This window comes from Myotis yumanensis, unplaced genomic scaffold (assembly GCF_028538775.1).
Source record: "Myotis yumanensis isolate MYYU_CA2020_CCGP unplaced genomic scaffold, mMyoYum1.0.hap1 SCAF_6, whole genome shotgun sequence".
In the NCBI taxonomy this organism is placed as follows: domain Eukaryota; kingdom Metazoa; phylum Chordata; class Mammalia; order Chiroptera; family Vespertilionidae; genus Myotis; species Myotis yumanensis.
The window spans coordinates 95,424,271-95,442,237 of record NW_027223757.1 but is presented as its reverse complement, the minus strand read 5'-3'; the positions used below and the strand labels follow the sequence as shown (position 1 = coordinate 95,442,237).

The following is a 17,967-nucleotide window of genomic DNA, read 5'->3' as shown; positions in this document are numbered from 1 at the left end:
GGACCCTGCTATCAATACCGGTATCCGTATCAGTCATCATATGAAGCCTGCTTATAAACATAAGGAGCTCCCTTCCCAAATTCCATTGTATCTCTAAACTAAACATAATTGTAATGTAACATCAGAAAAGGAGGACATAAGGCATTTAGTGATTCTATTATGGGGTCCATGAAAAAACATTTGAGGATCACGCTATGACACATAACTTCTCATGTCATCCACACAGAGAGTTCTGAGGAAAACGTACATCACATAAAAACTTTCCTTCAGATGTAACATCGTTTTGCACACATGAAAAATCTTTTGCAATGTTGTGAATTAATACCTGAGTGACTAAAAATGCAAAAGAATAAGGAGCATTTAATGGAGTTGGAAAGAAAAAGGCCAGAAAATATATGAATTATCTGTGCGACCTGGAGTATGTTCACCAGGGAGGTCAAATAGTGTGCCTTTCGGTCACACTCAGTCAATGAATGACATCGGAACTTAGAAAATTTTGGCAGGACAGTGGAGGGGTCAAAGGCACTCATCTCATATGGTATCTTCGACCATCACTCAGTTTGCTTAAGCTGGGCCCCTCAACTTGTAAAAAATGGCAGAGGTCCTACTTTAATGGGTATTTTACAGACAGAATATATAGAGTGGAAATCCTGTGCCTGTTAGCACAATGCTCTTCACCTCACAAGATTCAGAGTAAATATGGCAAGTTTCTGGGAAGCAGAAAATGCCAAAGATTATACGGAAGGACAGATATAACATGAAGACGGAAGAAACTTGGAAGGATGGAAGTTATGAAAATAAATAGATGGAACTTAATATTTGAGAAGTATACAGGCCAAAATAATTGAGGATTAAGGAGTAGACTTCCAAAAGAACGGTGAGCCAATGAATGTCATAGAGCGGGAAAGGCAGGTAATGCTAAAGACATCACATTGTTTTTAAACGTTTCGCAATAAAGGATTGTCAGAAATAACTTACCAATTTTTTCCTGAAGATTTTCTGAAACATAAAAGTGAAATTGTAAGTATCATGGGAAACAAATATGAATAAAATTCAATTTCTTCTACAACATGCATGCAACATCAAACCTTTCATGTTGCAAGGAGCACAAAACATACACACGTTGGAACAGTGGCTGAAAGCTCCCATTTTCTCAGAGACATTGTTCCAAAATTGAAAGGGGGGAAACATCTGAATATAGTGAATTAAGCAAAAAAAAAAAAAAAAGGAGGAATACAATTCTGTTAGTTACCTTATAAAAATATCATTAGTTTAATTTGAAGATTTTATAATTTAGGGGAGTTCCCTGGTTTTACAAATTCTTTGGGACTCAATATAATGTACTGTGGAGCAAAAGTAAATATATCATTGTTTGCTAAATAATATAATAATTATTAAATAAAAAGTTTGAGAATATTAATGTTCTCTGATTATTGTCAACTTTCACTTACTTTTGAACCTGCCTGTGTCACAGCTCATATTTACAATAACCATGTTGTATATTATATTTGAACAATAGATTGAGTTGGACAATATTGTAACAGTGTTTCTGGAGGAATTCTGGGTTAGGTTAGTACGCATCGAGGAGAAGTGCAAAGTAATGAACTGGTCAGTCAATAAAAAGGCAGGAAATGTTGGACACATCAAAAAGCAGTCATTTTAAGGTATTTGGGAGTAAAGGCATATGAGAGAAAATTTACCCAATATCTTCAGAATTTTGTCTGAAAATCAAAAAGGAAAAATTAATGCAAATTTTATGAGAAACAAAAAGTTCAATAATATTGAAAACCTACGTACATAAACTTAAACTAAGGATGCAAATACAAAACCAATATGCACATATACATACACAAGTGCACACACACACGCCTACATGCAAATAGGGGCCAAATGCTTTCTTTTGGGGTAATTAATCAGGGAAAAATGAATGAATTCTCTGTATAGAGGAAATTATGTGAACATTAGATCTGGTAATTACCTTTGATTTTTTCTGTGATCCCTTTGACTTTATTTAGTGTTTTATTATTAATATTGTATCTCTATGGTTCTTTTAAAATGTTTGCAAATTAAATTTATTTGGATGACATTGGTTAATAAAATTATGTGGTACTAATAGTGCAGCGCTATGACACATCACCTGCATATGACACGGTGGGCTTGCCACCCAAAGTCAAATCTAGGTCCTTCGCCATATATTTCACCTCCTTTATCCTGTGCTCCCCATCCCTTCCCTCTAGTAACCACCATACAGTTGTCTGTGTCTATGAGTTCTGCATTGTTTTAGTGTCTTAGTCTTTATTGTTGAGAGCATTACAGGTGTCCCGTTTTTTCACTATGGCTCCCCCTTGACACTTCTTCCAAGGCTCACCCACATGACTTCAAGACACTGTTGTCTGTGTCCGTGGGTTATGCATACATGCATTTAAGTGCTGTGGTGAATCTTTCCAGCCCACCTGTCCTCCCGCACCCACCCCCATGCCTCTGAGAATCGTCATCCTGTTCCATGCTTTCAGTCTCTGTGAGGTTTTGTTGATTGTCTTGTGTGCTCATTTTTTGCTTTCTGTTTCATATGCTACGTATGAGGAAACTCACGGTTCTTGGCTTTGCCTGCTCAGCATGATATTCTCAAGATCCATCCCTGTTCTCACAAATGTCAGTATTTCATCTCCCAAGAAGACAAACAAATGGACAACAGGTATTTGAAAGGTCCTGTACTGCACTAGCTACTAGGGAAATGCAAAGCAAACCTCCATGGAGATACCACTTGACACCTGTTAGGGGGGCTGTTATCAACAAGACTAGTAATAACAAGTGTAGGAGAGGTTGTGGAGGATACGGAAGCCTCTTTTACTGCTGGTGGGAATGTGTACTGGTACAGCTACTGTGGGAAAACAGTATGGAGGTTCCTCAAACATGAAAAATAGAGATCCCATATGATGCAGCAAACCCTTCTAAGGAGACCTAGGCCTCACAATCTGAAAAAAAAATTCTTCCCACTGTTATATGCACTCCTATGTTCACTGAGCATTAGTCACAGTGGAGAAGACATGGAAGCAAGCCAAGTGTTCTTTCATTTTGCTTGTATAAAGCTAAACAGTCACCTACATACAATGGGATAGTACTCATACATAAGAATAAGGTTTTATATGCATAAGACCCCTTGCTAGCTAAAAATAAATAGCCAATTCTTTTATTGTGGTGGCTATCCGTTGACTAGTAAAACTGCCACAACCCATGATTCATAGAATCCTAAAGTACTGCTACTGATGGTTATGCAGAATAGGTTAATGGGTACCTCTATTCTCAATGTTCTGTCGGATGGTTCATACATAACTTTATAGTATGTGTGCCTGATTTTAACTCAGGCCTGAATACACTTTAGCATAAGCAATTCAAGGGAAGGGAGGTAAAGTATTAATGGCAGTATTGGCTGGCTGGGGATGGGGAAGGGGAGAGGTCTACATTGTACGGCCCAGAGCTATATTGGACAAACTTTCAGATCAGACACTTTAAAAATAGCAAAATTTTTCAGGAAAGTAATTACTAAAATTTTCTTGTCAGAAAGGAAATGTTTGCATAAATTAGGAGGACAGGACCGTCAGAGAAATATCATGGGGGAAACCAAATAACAAATACAAACAGTAAACTTATGTTCAAATCTTACCAATACATGAAAAAGTGATGTGCATGTGTATGGTGGAGTAAAGAATATGATCCTTGAGTGTTGAAAACAAATGCAAAATAAACAGATGAAAATGAGTAAGTGCAAAGTGAGATACCTTCATGGGACTTGTCTTTATCCGGGTCACCCTTATCTGAAAGAGTGAAACAAAGAAAAAAACTGTTCAAACATAACGAAGGCTCAATGTCAGGAAGAGAAGAGGACGCTAAATTGAAAGCCTTCTGTTGCTTATTTTTCAATGGAAACTGACACACATTTGTAACAAGTAGAGGCTAAGGATCCTACGTCCATGCAACCAATGAGAGCCAGTGTCAGCCTCCATCCCCATAACCATCCCTGCAAAAGGAATGAGATGGGAAGTGAAAGTATGAGAGACCTTAAGAAGAACTTCCTCTGGGGTAAACTATATCAATTTTTGGTCTTGCTTTAGATTTCCTACCTTTCTGACCTAAATGGCCAAAGTGCACATACCTGAGGGAGGTACTTTAAGTGTGATGCAGAAGCCTTATATAGTAAAAGGGCCCGGCTATCAACACCGGTATCCGTATCAGTCATCATATGAAGCCTGCTTATAAACATAAGGAGCTCTCTTCCCAAATTCCATTGTCCTCTAAACTAAACATAATTGTAATGTAACATCAGAAAAGGAGGACATAAGGCATTTAGTGATTCTATGATGGGTCCATGAAAAAACATTTGAGGATCATGCTATGACATATAACTTCTCATGTCATCCACACAGAGAGTTCTGAGCAAAACATACATCACATATAAACTTTCCTTCATGTGTAACATCTTTTTGCAAACATAAAAAATCTTTTGCAATGTTGTGAATTAATTCCTGAGTGAATAAAAATGCAAAAGAATAAGGGGCATTTAATGGAGTTGGAAAGAAAAAGGCCAGAAAATATATGAATTATCTGTGCGACCTGGAGTATGTTCACCAGGGAGGTCAAATAGTGGGCCTTTCGGTCACACTCAGTCAATGAATGACATCGGAACTTAGAAAATTTTGGCAGGACAGTGGAGGGGTCAAAGGCACTCATCTCATATGGTATCTTCGCCCATCACTCAGTTTGCTTAAGCTGGGCCCTTCAACTTGTAAAAAATGGCAGAGGTCCTACTTTAATGGGTAGTTTACAGACAGAATATATAGAGTGGAAATCCTGTGCCTGTTAGCGCAATCCTCTTCACCTCACAAGATTCAGAGTAAATATGGCAAGTTTCTGGGAAGCAGAAAATGCCAAAGATTATATGGAAGGACAGATATAACATGAAGACGGAAGAAACTTGGAAGGATGGAAGTTATGAAAATAAATAGATGGAACTTAATATTTGAGAAGTATACAGGCCAAAATAATTGAGGATTAAGGAGTAGACTTCCAAAAGAACGGTGAGCCAATGAATGTCATAGAGCGGGAAAGGCAGGTAATGCTAAAGACATCACATTGTTTTTAAACGTTTCGCAATAAAGGATTGTCAGAAATAACTTACCAATTTTTTCCTGAAGATTTTCTGAAACATAAAAGTGAAATTGTAAGTATCATGGGAAACAAATATGAATAAAATTCAATTTCTTCTACAACATGCATGCAACATCAAACCTTTCATGTTGCAAGGAGCACAAAACATACACATGTTGGAACAGTGGCTGAAAGCTCCCATTTTCTCAGAGACATTGTTCCAAAATTGAAAGGGGGAAACATCTGAATATAGTGAATTAAGCAAAAAAAAAAAAAAAAGGAGGAATACAATTCTGTTAGTTACCTTATAAAAATATCATTAGTTTAATTTGAAGATTTTATAATTTAGGGGAGTTCCCTGGTTTTACAAATTCTTTGGGACTCAATATAATGTACAGTGGAGCAAAAGTAAATATATCATTGTTTGCTAAATAATATAATAATTATTAAATAAAAAGTTTGAGAATATTAATGTTCTCTGATTATTGTCAACTTTAACTTACTTTTGAACCTGCCTGTGTCACAGCTCATATTTACAATAACCATGTTGTATATTATATTTGAACAATAGATTGAGTTGGACAATATTGTAACAGTGTTTCTGGAGGAATTCTGGGTTAGGTTAGTACGCATCGAGGAGAAGTGCAAAGTAATGAACTGGTCAGTCAATAAAAAGGCAGGAAATGTTGGACACATCAAAAAGCAGTCATTTTAAGGTATTTGGGAGTAAAGGCATATGAGAGAAAATTTACCCAATATCTTCAGAATTTTGTCTGAAAATCAAAAAGGAAAAATTAATGCAAATTTTATGAGAAACAAAAAGTTCAATAATATTGAAAACCTACGTACATAAACTTAAACTAAGGATGCAAATACAAAACCAATATGCACATATACATACACAAGTGCACACACACACGCCTACATGCAAATAGGGGCCAAATGCTTTCTTTTGGGGTAATTAATCAGGGAAAAATGAATGAATTCTCTGTATAGAGGAAATTATGTGAACATTAGATCTGGTAATTACCTTTGATTTTTTCTGTGATCCCTTTGACTTTATTTAGTGTTTTATTATTAATATTGTATCTCTATGGTTCTTTTAAAATGTTTGCAAATTAAATTTATTTGGATGACATTGGTTAATAAAATTATGTGGTACTAATAGTGCAGCGCTATGACACATCACCTGCATATGACACGGTGGGCTTGCCACCCAAAGTCAAATCTAGGTCCTTCGCCATATATTTCACCTCCTTTATCCTGTGCTCCCCACCCCTTCCCTCTAGTAACCACCATACAGTTGTCTGTGTCTATGAGTTCTGCATTGTTTTAGTGTCTTAGTCTTTATTGTTGAGAGCATTACAGGTGTCCCGTTTTTTCACTATGGCTCCCCCTTGACACTTCTTCCAAGGCTCACCCACATGACTTCAAGACACTGTTGTCTGTGTCCGTGGGTTATGCATACATGCATTTAAGTGCTGTGGTGAATCTTTCCAGCCCACCTGTCCTCCCGCACCCACCCCCATGCCTCTGAGAATCGTCTGTCTGTCCATGCTTTCCAGTCTCTGTGAGGTTTTGTTTGATTGTCTTGTGTGCTCATTTTGTGCTTTCTGTTTCATATGCTACCTGTGAGGAAAATCATATGGTTCTTGGCTTTGCCTGCTCAGCATGATATTGTCAAGATCCATCCCTGTTGTCACAAATGACAGTATTTCATCTCCCAAGAAGACATACAAATTGACAACAGGTATTTGAAAAGGTCCTGTACTGCACTAGCTACTAGGGAAATGCAAATCAAACCTCCAAGGAGATACCACTTGACGCCTGTTAGGGTGGCTGTTATCAACACGATTAGTAATAACAAGTGTAGGAGAGGTTGTGGACGACAAGGAAGCCTCTTTTACTGCTGGTGGGGAATGTGAACTGCTTCAGCTACTGTGGGAAACAGTATGGAGGTTCCTCAAACATGAAAAATAGAGATCCCACATGACGCAGCAACCCCTTCTATGGATACCTATTCCTCACAATCTGAAAAAAATTCTTCCCAATGGTATATGCACTCCAATGTTCACTGAGCATTAGTCACAGTGGAGAAGACATGGAAGCAAGCCAAGTGCCCTTTCATTTTGCTTGTATAAAGCTAAACTGTCACCTATATACAATGGGATAGTACTCATACATAAGAATAAGGTTTTATATGCATAAGACCCCTGGCTGCAGCTAAAAATAAATAGCCAATTCTTTTATTGTGGTGGCTAGCCATTGACTAGTAAAACTGCCACAACCCATGATTCATAGAATCCTAAAGTACTGCTACTGTCCGTTATGCACAATAGGTTAATGGGTACCTCTATTCTCAATGTTCTGTCAAATGGTTCATACATAACTTTATAGTATGTGTGCCTGATTTTAACTCAGGCCTGAATACACTTTAGCATAAGCAACTCAAGGGAACGGGGGAAAAGTATTAATGGCAGTATTGGCTGGCTGGGGATGGGGAAGGGGAGAGGTCTACATTGTACGGCCTGGAGCTATATTGGACAAACTTTCAGATCAGACACTTTAAAAATAGCAAAATTTTTCAGGAAAGTAATTACTAAAATTTTCTTGTCAGAAAGGAAATGTTTGCATAAATTACAAGGACAGGGCCATCAGAGAAATATCATGGGGGAAACCAAATAACAAATGAAAACAGTAAACTTAAGTTCAAATCTTACCAATACATGAAAAAGCGATGTACGTGTGTGTGGTGCAGTAAAGAAGATGATCCTTGAGTGTTGAAAACAAATGCAAAATAAACACATGAAAATGAGTAAGTGCAAAGTGAAATACCTTCATGGGACTTGTCTTTATCCGGGGCACCCTTATCTGAAAGAGTGAAAGAAAGAAAAAAACTGTTCAAACACAATGAAGGCTCAATGTCAGGAAGAGAAGAGGACGCTCAATTGAAACCCTTCTGTTGCTTATTTTTTAATGGAAACTGACCCACATTTGTACCCAGTAGAGGCTAAGGATCCTACGTCCATGCAACCAATGAGAGCCAGTGTCACCTCCATCCCCATAACCATCCCTGGAAAAGGAATGAGATGGGAAATGAAAGTATGAGAGACCTTAAGAAGAACTTCCTCTGGGGTAAACTGTATCAATTTTTGGTCTTGCTTTAGACTTCCCACCTTTTCAGACCTAAATGGCAAAAGTGCACATACCTGAGGGAGGTACTTTAAGTCTGATGCAGAAGCCTTATAGAGTAAAGGGACCCTGCTATCAATACCGGTATCCGTATCAGTCATCATATGAAGCCTGCTTATAAACATAAGGAGCTCCCTTCCCAAATTCCATTGTATCTCTAAACTAAACATAATTGTAATGTAACATCAGAAAAGGAGGACATAAGGCATTTAGTGATTCTATTATGGGTCCATGAAAAAACATTTGAGGATCACGCTATGACACATAACTTCTCATGTCATCCACACAGAGAGTTCTGAGGAAAACGTACATCACATAAAAACTTTCCTTCAGATGTAACATCGTTTTGCACACATGAAAAATCTTTTGCAATGTTGTGAATTAATACCTGAGTGACTAAAAATGCAAAAGAATAAGGAGCATTTAATGGAGTTGGAAAGAAAAAGGCCAGAAAATATATGAATTATCTGTGCGACCTGGAGTATGTTCACCAGGGAGGTCAAATAGTGTGCCTTTCGGTCACACTCAGTCAATGAATGACATCGGAACTTAGAAAATTTTGGCAGGACAGTGGAGGGGTCAAAGGCACTCATCTCATATGGTATCTTCGACCATCACTCAGTTTGCTTAAGCTGGGCCCCTCAACTTGTAAAAAATGGCAGAGGTCCTACTTTAATGGGTATTTTACAGACAGAATATATAGAGTGGAAATCCTGTGCCTGTTAGCACAATGCTCTTCACCTCACAAGATTCAGAGTAAATATGGCAAGTTTCTGGGAAGCAGAAAATGCCAAAGATTATACGGAAGGACAGATATAACATGAAGACGGAAGAAACTTGGAAGGATGGAAGTTATGAAAATAAATAGATGGAACTTAATATTTGAGAAGTATACAGGCCAAAATAATTGAGGATTAAGGAGTAGACTTCCAAAAGAACGGTGAGCCAATGAATGTCATAGAGCGGGAAAGGCAGGTAATGCTAAAGACATCACATTGTTTTTAAACGTTTCGCAATAAAGGATTGTCAGAAATAACTTACCAATTTTTTCCTGAAGATTTTCTGAAACATAAAAGTGAAATTGTAAGTATCATGGGAAACAAATATGAATAAAATTCAATTTCTTCTACAACATGCATGCAACATCAAACCTTTCATGTTGCAAGGAGCACAAAACATACACACGTTGGAACAGTGGCTGAAAGCTCCCATTTTCTCAGAGACATTGTTCCAAAATTGAAAGGGGGGAAACATCTGAATATAGTGAATTAAGCAAAAAAAAAAAAAAAAGGAGGAATACAATTCTGTTAGTTACCTTATAAAAATATCATTAGTTTAATTTGAAGATTTTATAATTTAGGGGAGTTCCCTGGTTTTACAAATTCTTTGGGACTCAATATAATGTACTGTGGAGCAAAAGTAAATATATCATTGTTTGCTAAATAATATAATAATTATTAAATAAAAAGTTTGAGAATATTAATGTTCTCTGATTATTGTCAACTTTCACTTACTTTTGAACCTGCCTGTGTCACAGCTCATATTTACAATAACCATGTTGTATATTATATTTGAACAATAGATTGAGTTGGACAATATTGTAACAGTGTTTCTGGAGGAATTCTGGGTTAGGTTAGTACGCATCGAGGAGAAGTGCAAAGTAATGAACTGGTCTGTCAATAAAAAGGCAGGAAATGTTGGACACATCAAAAAGCAGTCATTTTAAGGTATTTGGGAGTAAAGGCATATGAGAGAAAATTTACCCAATATCTTCAGAATTTTGTCTGAAAATCAAAAAGGAAAAATTAATGCAAATTTTATGAGAAACAAAAAGTTCAATAATATTGAAAACCTACGTACATAAACTTAAACTAAGGATGCAAATACAAAACCAATATGCACATATACATACACAAGTGCACACACACACGCCTACATGCAAATAGGGGCCAAATGCTTTCTTTTGGGGTAATTAATCAGGGAAAAATGAATGAATTCTCTGTATAGAGGAAATTATGTGAACATTAGATCTGGTAATTACCTTTGATTTTTTCTGTGATCCCTTTGACTTTATTTAGTGTTTTATTATTAATATTGTATCTCTATGGTTCTTTTAAAATGTTTGCAAATTAAATTTATTTGGATGACATTGGTTAATAAAATTATGTGGTACTAATAGTGCAGCGCTATGACACATCACCTGCATATGACACGGTGGGCTTGCCACCCAAAGTCAAATCTAGGTCCTTCGCCATATATTTCACCTCCTTTATCCTGTGCTCCCCATCCCTTCCCTCTAGTAACCACCATACAGTTGTCTGTGTCTATGAGTTCTGCATTGTTTTAGTGTCTTAGTCTTTATTGTTGAGAGCATTACAGGTGTCCCGTTTTTTCACTATGGCTCCCCCTTGACACTTCTTCCAAGGCTCACCCACATGACTTCAAGACACTGTTGTCTGTGTCCGTGGGTTATGCATACATGCATTTAAGTGCTGTGGTGAATCTTTCCAGCCCACCTGTCCTCCCGCACCCACCCCCATGCCTCTGAGAATCGTCATCCTGTTCCATGCTTTCAGTCTCTGTGAGGTTTTGTTGATTGTCTTGTGTGCTCATTTTTTGCTTTCTGTTTCATATGCTACGTATGAGGAAACTCACGGTTCTTGGCTTTGCCTGCTCAGCATGATATTCTCAAGATCCATCCCTGTTCTCACAAATGTCAGTATTTCATCTCCCAAGAAGACAAACAAATGGACAACAGGTATTTGAAAGGTCCTGTACTGCACTAGCTACTAGGGAAATGCAAAGCAAACCTCCATGGAGATACCACTTGACACCTGTTAGGGGGGCTGTTATCAACAAGACTAGTAATAACAAGTGTAGGAGAGGTTGTGGAGGATACGGAAGCCTCTTTTACTGCTGGTGGGAATGTGTACTGGTACAGCTACTGTGGGAAAACAGTATGGAGGTTCCTCAAACATGAAAAATAGAGATCCCATATGATGCAGCAAACCCTTCTAAGGAGACCTAGGCCTCACAATCTGAAAAAAAAATTCTTCCCACTGTTATATGCACTCCTATGTTCACTGAGCATTAGTCACAGTGGAGAAGACATGGAAGCAAGCCAAGTGTTCTTTCATTTTGCTTGTATAAAGCTAAACAGTCACCTACATACAATGGGATAGTACTCATACATAAGAATAAGGTTTTATATGCATAAGACCCCTTGCTAGCTAAAAATAAATAGCCAATTCTTTTATTGTGGTGGCTATCCGTTGACTAGTAAAACTGCCACAACCCATGATTCATAGAATCCTAAAGTACTGCTACTGATGGTTATGCAGAATAGGTTAATGGGTACCTCTATTCTCAATGTTCTGTCGGATGGTTCATACATAACTTTATAGTATGTGTGCCTGATTTTAACTCAGGCCTGAATACACTTTAGCATAAGCAATTCAAGGGAAGGGAGGTAAAGTATTAATGGCAGTATTGGCTGGCTGGGGATGGGGAAGGGGAGAGGTCTACATTGTACGGCCCAGAGCTATATTGGACAAACTTTCAGATCAGACACTTTAAAAATAGCAAAATTTTTCAGGAAAGTAATTACTAAAATTTTCTTGTCAGAAAGGAAATGTTTGCATAAATTAGGAGGACAGGACCGTCAGAGAAATATCATGGGGGAAACCAAATAACAAATACAAACAGTAAACTTATGTTCAAATCTTACCAATACATGAAAAAGTGATGTGCATGTGTATGGTGGAGTAAAGAATATGATCCTTGAGTGTTGAAAACAAATGCAAAATAAACAGATGAAAATGAGTAAGTGCAAAGTGAGATACCTTCATGGGACTTGTCTTTATCCGGGTCACCCTTATCTGAAAGAGTGAAACAAAGAAAAAAACTGTTCAAACATAACGAAGGCTCAATGTCAGGAAGAGAAGAGGACGCTAAATTGAAAGCCTTCTGTTGCTTATTTTTCAATGGAAACTGACACACATTTGTAACAAGTAGAGGCTAAGGATCCTACGTCCATGCAACCAATGAGAGCCAGTGTCAGCCTCCATCCCCATAACCATCCCTGCAAAAGGAATGAGATGGGAAGTGAAAGTATGAGAGACCTTAAGAAGAACTTCCTCTGGGGTAAACTATATCAATTTTTGGTCTTGCTTTAGATTTCCTACCTTTCTGACCTAAATGGCCAAAGTGCACATACCTGAGGGAGGTACTTTAAGTGTGATGCAGAAGCCTTATATAGTAAAAGGGCCCGGCTATCAACACCGGTATCCGTATCAGTCATCATATGAAGCCTGCTTATAAACATAAGGAGCTCTCTTCCCAAATTCCATTGTCCTCTAAACTAAACATAATTGTAATGTAACATCAGAAAAGGAGGACATAAGGCATTTAGTGATTCTATGATGGGTCCATGAAAAAACATTCGAGGATCATGCTATGACATATAACTTCTCATGTCATCCACACAGAGAGTTCTGAGCAAAACATACATCACATATAAACTTTCCTTCATGTGTAACATCTTTTTGCAAACATAAAAAATCTTTTGCAATGTTGTGAATTAATTCCTGAGTGAATAAAAATGCAAAAGAATAAGGGGCATTTAATGGAGTTGGAAAGAAAAAGGCCAGAAAATATATGAATTATCTGTGCGACCTGGAGTATGTTCACCAGGGAGGTCAAATAGTGGGCCTTTCGGTCACACTCAGTCAATGAATGACATCGGAACTTAGAAAATTTTGGCAGGACAGTGGAGGGGTCAAAGGCACTCATCTCATATGGTATCTTCGCCCATCACTCAGTTTGCTTAAGCTGGGCCCTTCAACTTGTAAAAAATGGCAGAGGTCCTACTTTAATGGGTAGTTTACAGACAGAATATATAGAGTGGAAATCCTGTGCCTGTTAGCGCAATCCTCTTCACCTCACAAGATTCAGAGTAAATATGGCAAGTTTCTGGGAAGCAGAAAATGCCAAAGATTATACGGAAGGACAGATATAACATGAAGACGGAAGAAACTTGGAAGGATGGAAGTTATGAAAATAAATAGATGGAACTTAATATTTGAGAAGTATACAGGCCAAAATAATTGAGGATTAAGGAGTAGACTTCCAAAAGAACGGTGAGCCAATGAATGTCATAGAGCGGGAAAGGCAGGTAATGCTAAAGACATCACATTGTTTTTAAACGTTTCGCAATAAAGGATTGTCAGAAATAACTTACCAATTTTTTCCTGAAGATTTTCTGAAACATAAAAGTGAAATTGTAAGTATCATGGGAAACAAATATGAATAAAATTCAATTTCTTCTACAACATGCATGCAACATCAAACCTTTCATGTTGCAAGGAGCACAAAACATACACATGTTGGAACAGTGGCTGAAAGCTCCCATTTTCTCAGAGACATTGTTCCAAAATTGAAAGGGGGAAACATCTGAATATAGTGAATTAAGCAAAAAAAAAAAAAAAAGGAGGAATACAATTCTGTTAGTTACCTTATAAAAATATCATTAGTTTAATTTGAAGATTTTATAATTTAGGGGAGTTCCCTGGTTTTACAAATTCTTTGGGACTCAATATAATGTACAGTGGAGCAAAAGTAAATATATCATTGTTTGCTAAATAATATAATAATTATTAAATAAAAAGTTTGAGAATATTAATGTTCTCTGATTATTGTCAACTTTCACTTACTTTTGAACCTGCCTGTGTCACAGCTCATATTTACAATAACCATGTTGTATATTATATTTGAACAATAGATTGAGTTGGACAATATTGTAACAGTGTTTCTGGAGGAATTCTGGGTTAGGTTAGTACGCATCGAGGAGAAGTGCAAAGTAATGAACTGGTCAGTCAATAAAAAGGCAGGAAATGTTGGACACATCAAAAAGCAGTCATTTTAAGGTATTTGGGAGTAAAGGCATATGAGAGAAAATTTACCCAATATCTTCAGAATTTTGTCTGAAAATCAAAAAGGAAAAATTAATGCAAATTTTATGAGAAACAAAAAGTTCAATAATATTGAAAACCTACGTACATAAACTTAAACTAAGGATGCAAATACAAAACCAATATGCACATATACATACACAAGTGCACACACACACGCCTACATGCAAATAGGGGCCAAATGCTTTCTTTTGGGGTAATTAATCAGGGAAAAATGAATGAATTCTCTGTATAGAGGAAATTATGTGAACATTAGATCTGGTAATTACCTTTGATTTTTTCTGTGATCCCTTTGACTTTATTTAGTGTTTTATTATTAATATTGTATCTCTATGGTTCTTTTAAAATGTTTGCAAATTAAATTTATTTGGATGACATTGGTTAATAAAATTATGTGGTACTAATAGTGCAGCGCTATGACACATCACCTGCATATGACACGGTGGGCTTGCCACCCAAAGTCAAATCTAGGTCCTTCGCCATATATTTCACCTCCTTTATCCTGTGCTCCCCACCCCTTCCCTCTAGTAACCACCATACAGTTGTCTGTGTCTATGAGTTCTGCATTGTTTTAGTGTCTTAGTCTTTATTGTTGAGAGCATTACAGGTGTCCCGTTTTTTCACTATGGCTCCCCCTTGACACTTCTTCCAAGGCTCACCCACATGACTTCAAGACACTGTTGTCTGTGTCCGTGGGTTATGCATACATGCATTTAAGTGCTGTGGTGAATCTTTCCAGCCCACCTGTCCTCCCGCACCCACCCCCATGCCTCTGAGAATCGTCTGTCTGTCCATGCTTTCCAGTCTCTGTGAGGTTTTGTTTGATTGTCTTGTGTGCTCATTTTGTGCTTTCTGTTTCATATGCTACCTGTGAGGAAAATCATATGGTTCTTGGCTTTGCCTGCTCAGCATGATATTGTCAAGATCCATCCCTGTTGTCACAAATGACAGTATTTCATCGCCCAAGAAGACATACAAATGGACAACAGGTATTTGAAAAGGTCCTGTACTGCACTAGCTACTAGGGAAATGCAAATCAAACCTCCAAGGAGATACCACTTGACGCCTGTTAGGGTGGCTGTTATCAACACGATTAGTAATAACAAGTGTAGGAGAGGTTGTGGAGGACAAGGAAGCCTCTTTTACTGCTGGTGGGGAATGTGAACTGCTTCAGCTACTGTGGGAAACAGTATGGAGGTTCCTGAAACATGAAAAATAGAGATCCCACATGACGCAGCAACCCCTTCTATGGATACCTAGGCCTCACAATCTGAAAAAAATTCTTCCCAATGATATATGCACTCCTATGTTCACTGAGCATTAGTCACAGTGGAGAAGACATGGAAGCAAGCCAAGTGCCCTTTCATTTTGCTTGTATAAAGCTAAACTGTCACCTATATACAATGGGATAGTACTCATACATAAGAATAAGGTTTTATATGCATAAGACCCCTGGCTGCAGCTAAAAATATATAGCCAATTCTTTTATTGTGGTGGCTAGCCATTGACTAGTAAAACTGCCACAACCCATGATTCATAGAATCCTAAAGTACTGCTACTGTCGGTTATGCACAATAGGTTAATGGGTACCTCTATTCTCAATGTTCTGTCAAATGGTTCATACATAACTTTATAGTATGTGTGCCTGATTTTAACTCAGGCCTGAATACACTTTAGCATAAGCAATTCAAGGGAAGGGAGGTAAAGTATTAATGGCAGTATTGGCTGGCTGGGGATGGGGAAGGGGAGAGGTCTACATTGTACGGCCTGGAGCTATATTGGACAAACTTTCAGATCAGACACTTTAAAAATAGCAAAATTTTTCAGGAAAGTAATTACTAAAATTTTCTTGTCAGAAAGGAAATGTTTGCATAAATTACAAGGACAGGACCATCAGAGAAATATCATGGGGGAAACCAAATAACAAATGAAAACAGTAAACTTAAGTTCAAATCTTACCAATACATGAAAAAGCGATGTACGTGTGTGTGGTGCAGTAAAGAAGATGATCCTTGAGTGTTGAAAACAAATGCAAAATAAACACATGAAAATGAGTAAGTGCAAAGTGAAATACCTTCATGGGACTTGTCTTTATCCGGGGCACCCTTATCTGAAAGAGTGAAAGAAAGAAAAAAACTGTTCAAACACAATGAAGGCTCAATGTCAGGAAGAGAAGAGGACGCTCAATTGAAACCCTTCTGTTGCTTATTTTTTAATGGAAACTGACCCACATTTGTAACCAGTAGAGGCTAAGGATCCTACGTCCATGCAACCAATGAGAGCCAGTGTCACCTCCATCCCCATAACCATCCCTGCAAAAGGAAGGAGATGGGAAATGAAAGTATGAGAGACCTTAGAAGAACTTCCTCTGGGGTAAACTATCAATTTTTGGTCTTGCTTTAGACTTCCCACCTTTTCAGACCTAAATGGCAAAAGTGCACATACCTGAGGGACGTACTTTAAGTCTGATGCAGAAGCCTTATAGAGTAAAGGGACCCTGCTATCAACACCGGTATCCGTATCAGTCATCATATGAAGCCTGCTTATAAACATAAGGAGCTCCCTTCCCAAATTCCATTGTATCTCTAAACTAAACATAATTGTAATGTAACATCAGAAAAGGAGAACATAAGGCATTTAGTGATTCTATTATGGGTCCATGAAAAAACATTTGAGGATCACGCTATGACACATAACTTCTCATGTCATCCACACAGAGAGTTCTGAGGAAAACGTACATCACATAAAAACTTTCCTTCAGATGTAACATCGTTTTGCACACATGAAAAATCTTTTGCAATGTTGTGAATTAATACCTGAGTGACTAAAAATGCAAAAGAATAAGGAGCATTTAATGGAGTTGGAAAGAAAAAGGCCAGAAAATATATGAATTATCTGTGCGACCTGGAGTATGTTCACCAGGGAGGTCAAATAGTGTGCCTTTCGGTCACACTCAGTCAATGAATGACATCGGAACTTAGAAAATTTTGGCAGGACAGTGGAGGGGTCAAAGGCACTCATCTCATATGGTATCTTCGACCATCACTCAGTTTGCTTAAGCTGGGCCCCTCAACTTGTAAAAAATGGCAGAGGTCCTACTTTAATGGGTATTTTACAGCCAGAATATATAGAGTGGAAATCCTGTGCCTGTTAGCACAATGCTCTTCACCTCACAAGATTCAGAGTAAATATGGCAAGTTTCTGGGAAGCAGAAAATGCCAAAGATTATACGGAAGGACAGATATAACATGAAAATGGAAGAAACTTGGAAGGATGGAAGTTATGAAAATAAATAGATGGAACTTAATATTTGAGAAGTATACAGGCCAAAATAATTGAGGATTAAGGAGTAGACTTTCAAAAGAACGGTGAGCCAATGAATGTCATAGAGCGGGAAAGGCAGGTAATGCTAAAGACATCACATTGTTTTTAAACGTTTCGCAATAAAGGATTGTCAGAAATAACTTACCAATTTTTTCCTGAAGATTTTCTGAAACATAAAAGTGAAATTGTAAGTATCATGGGAAACAAATATGAATAAAATTCAATTTCTTCTACAACATGCATGCAACATCAAACCTTTCATGTTGCAAGGAGCACAAAACATACACATGTTGGAACAGTGGCTGAAAGCTCCCATTTTCTCAGAGACATTGTTCCA

At 37.6% G+C, this 17,967-nt stretch overlaps 2 long non-coding RNA genes across 2 annotated transcripts; both read right to left on the bottom strand.

The window, feature by feature from the left end:
- Positions 1-5,661: 5,661 nt before the first annotated feature.
- LOC139013286 (uncharacterized) lies at positions 5,662-9,553 on the bottom strand. Its single transcript, XR_011471964.1, has 3 exons — positions 9,379-9,553; positions 7,981-8,016; positions 5,662-5,918 (listed from the first exon to the last, which is right to left on the bottom strand). It is a non-coding gene; the product is annotated as an uncharacterized lncRNA (long non-coding RNA).
- Positions 9,554-14,031: 4,478 nt separating this feature from the next.
- Positions 14,032-17,905, bottom strand: LOC139013285 (uncharacterized). The gene is made up of 3 exons (XR_011471963.1): positions 17,776-17,905; positions 16,381-16,416; positions 14,032-14,318 (listed from the first exon to the last, which is right to left on the bottom strand). It is a non-coding gene; the product is annotated as an uncharacterized lncRNA (long non-coding RNA).
- Between the last annotated feature and the right edge of the window lie 62 nt (positions 17,906-17,967).